The sequence below is a fragment of the Gymnoscopelus braueri genome (genome assembly GCF_963280865.1).
Source record: "Gymnoscopelus braueri genome assembly, chromosome: 20".
NCBI lineage: Eukaryota > Metazoa > Chordata > Actinopteri > Myctophiformes > Myctophidae > Gymnoscopelus > Gymnoscopelus braueri.
In genome coordinates this window covers 14313773-14316272 of record NC_137622.1, presented here as the reverse complement: position 1 = coordinate 14316272, position 2500 = coordinate 14313773, and positions in this window count along the sequence as shown.

Sequence of the window (2500 nt, the reverse complement as noted above, 5' to 3'; positions counted from 1 at the left end):
GCATAAGCCGACACCGCTATTGGCTCTGTGGTAAGCCCGGTATGGATAGAACAGTCAGCCTGTGTCTAGCCTTCTAAACAAGGTTCTACTTTTTGGCTATACACAGTTGGTCTGAGATAGGACAACCTTGCCCTAAAAGTCCCCTTTTAACAGGCGAAGTTCAGCTCAACCCATCCCCCACCTTCACCTTGCAGTAAGCCCCTCTACACAACAGTCCCAGAGAGAGAGAGAGAGAGAGAGAGAGAGAGTGTGTGTGTGTGTGTGTGTGTGTGTGTGTGTGTGTGTGTGTGTGTGTGTGTGTGTGTGTGTGTGTGTGTGTGTGTGTGTGTGTGTGTGTGTGTGTGTGCACTGCACATGCATTTCAATGAGAAACAGAAGAGGTCATCCTTCACTAAGCATTGCCATCACACCTGGACTTGTAGTGAATGGAAACCGCCCAGGCTCCTTGCACGCACGCACGCACGCACGCACGCACGCACGCTGAAAGAAGAGAGCCCCACCCTTGTTCAGTCATTGACCTCGTGGTTCTGGTAAATGTCACAATGTTCCCATGTCTTCTACCCGGCAGCACCCCCCCCCCCTCCATCTGCAACTACAGACACCCCCTGCTCCTCCTTCACACCGGCACCTCCTCCACCCACCTCCTCCTACCTCAAACCACCACCTCCTTCAAACAGTTCCTCCTTCAGATCACCACCTCCACCCGCCCACCTCCTCCTACACCTCGCATCACCACCTCCTTCACATCTCCTCCAATTTCATTTCCGTTTCCTCTATGCCCACCAACTCCTCCACTCAATGCCTCCTCCCGCAGACACATGCCCTCCCCAGCTCCTCCTCGAACACCCCCCCAACCGCCACCCTCCTCCCTCACACCCCCCGCCCACCACCTCCTCCCAGTGTTGCTGGTGGCTTTGGCTGTTGTCATGGAGATAGCACATCTTGTACCTTGAAAAGTGCACTATGAAGGAATGGGTGAGAGGCAGACAATAATATCCCTCCTACCAGACAGACAGACAGACAGACAGACAGACAGACAGACAGACAGACAGACAGACAGACAGACAACACTGTGTTTGTTGAGGTTATTACTGTCAGCATTTGCAGGGCAGGGCCTATGTTTGATAGTGTGTGTGTGTGTGTGTGTGTGTGTGTGTGTGTGTGTGTGTGTGTGTGTGTGTGTGTGTGTGTGTGTGTGTGTGTGTGTGTGCGCGCGCGTTCGAGTATGTTAGGTGGGTGTTCAGACGTCCATTTCCCTGTGCATGTGCAAACAGCTTGTGAGTGGAGAAATAGAGCTATGTGATCTGACCACACAAGTGGAGAAAGTCTGTTGCGTTTTAACAGTTTTGCAGTGTGTTACAGTGCCTTACAGTATACAGTATACTGTAGATTCACATTACAATCTGTCATGTTGGCCACAGTGCCAGCCCCTAATTGGTTTTCAACTGCCAGTTTCTTTGTACGGTACGTGAAATATATGTAGAACAAGTTTGCTTGGCACAATGGCAAGCTAGTTGATTGGCATTAGGGTGCCGGCGTGTATCATAAAAATTGTTTGCATTTTTTCACTTAACCCATTAATGCCGGGAACTGTGTGTCATTTTACGATTACTTTGGCTATTCAAAAATAGCAGATCTACAAGCTCATATGAGCTTGTAGATCTGCTATTTTTGTAAAATTGTAAAATTGTAAAATTGTGAAAATGTGTGCAAATCTTTGAATAGATATGTTTTTTTAAGCGTTAGGATTTAGGAAAAAATATGTTTTAATCGGCCTCAGATCTTAATGGGTTAAAAGTACAGGTTCAGAGCTGCAAAATGAGGCAAGAACTGCTGCATTGCATTTTGAGTTTTGTGGCTCTCCAAACTCTCACTTGAGCACCCGTTGCTTATTTTTCTCCTATAATTTTTATCCCGCGATTTTGTAACCCTTATTTTTCACCCGGTGTCAATTTTCTAAGTGATCCTGGGCGCTACACTTCCCTCATTAGCCTAGGGAGGCCAGGGCCGAGCTCATGCCTCCTTCAATGCATGAGAGCCAACTGACCTTCTTGTCACCTGACAGGGGGGAGTTTCCCTGGTTGGACGTAGCGCGTGGAAGGAACACGTTATTCCAACCAGTTCCCTTCTCCTCCATCAGGCGCCCCGGCTGTTATGGGGGAGGTGATATAGCGACCAGGATTACTTCATGTTTTTGTGAGGGTATTAACTACCCTGAGAGACACGGGGAGAACATGCAAACTCCACACAGAGTAGGCCCTTTCGCCAACCACACCTAGGGTATGGGCGTTGATGACGCAGAGGAGAAGACACGCCCCCAGCGCCCACAGCGTCCCCGGCGGGAATTGAACCCAGGACCTTCTAGCTGTGCGGCGACAGCACTACCGACTGCGCCACCGTGCCCTCACCCGTTGCTTATTTAACCTACAGCTTTCTGATCCAGCTGAATAACTGAAGAATAAAAGTGAAGAGATGAGCAACTTCTCAGTTGCTCAAAATA